This window comes from Formica exsecta, unplaced genomic scaffold (assembly GCF_003651465.1).
Source record: "Formica exsecta isolate Colony F162 unplaced genomic scaffold, ASM365146v1 scaffold116, whole genome shotgun sequence".
NCBI classification, from domain to species: domain Eukaryota; kingdom Metazoa; phylum Arthropoda; class Insecta; order Hymenoptera; family Formicidae; genus Formica; species Formica exsecta.
In genome coordinates this window covers 756,241-757,351 of record NW_021848499.1, presented here as the reverse complement: position 1 = coordinate 757,351, position 1,111 = coordinate 756,241, and positions in this window count along the sequence as shown.

The following is a 1,111-nucleotide window of genomic DNA, read 5'->3' as shown; positions in this document are numbered from 1 at the left end:
TTGTTATTTATTTGTTCCAATTATATTTATTATTATTGTTTTCGATTTTTAACCACTGACAAATGTAACCATTAATATCTCGTTATAACAATTACTTTTATTGCATCTTTGATACCTGCCATTATGTATAAAATATATTGATGATTTTGAAAATTCTGTATAACATTTCAATCTGGATATATATTAATTTATTCGAATTATTATAACTCAAAACTATTAAACAAATAATAAGATGATTGACTGATTTCTTCCAGATTTTATGATCCAAGTGGACGGGTAAAGTCATGCTTTCAATGTATATGTCGAATGCAGAATATTGAAAGAATATGAAATTAATTGACCAGCAAAACTCGCCCTCATTTTCCCTGTATCCTACGATGCATTTCTGAATTCAAATTCTAAAATACTCGCAACATGCACGTACACACTTTAAATCGACGGGTTATATGCAACGATGTCGCGACTGGGATCCTGTCAGCCTCGCGTATGATTTATTGCCGGCACGAACAAGCTCCTCGTAATTTACGCACCCCATACCCCGCGTCTCTTCGTCCCCCCAGCCTTCGACGTTATTTCGCGAAACGTCCAAACAGTTGCGCGGTAGTGTTACATTGACGCGACGAAAGGAACAATTCGCCTCCCATTCCTGGCGTCGCATATCCGTTCAGGCTCGTGGTTTGCGATAATTATTCCACGAAGTTGATAATTGTGATGTCTACTAGGAAGCTGTCACCCTTTGTGAATGATTAATAATGTAAATTTTTATGTTGTTCTAGTGAAAATCTATTAACCATAAAATCGGTAATAATAGCGTATCATAATATAATGTCTCGAATTCTTTATTAAAAATCATTATATTTTTCGAGAATTTTTTGTATATATCAAAAATTTTTGGAGAATAACAAGCCATTAAAAAATTATTTTATCAAGCAAGAGATTCTTATACTATTATTATTATGTAAAATAAATTGTATAAATTAATCTTTTTATATTGCACGATTTAAAATTCTTATTATTTGATATATCGTAATAACGTTGTTAATATAACTTAGTTAACATATAATACATTTTTAGGTTACGTTAATATATAGTAAATTTTTATAATATATAG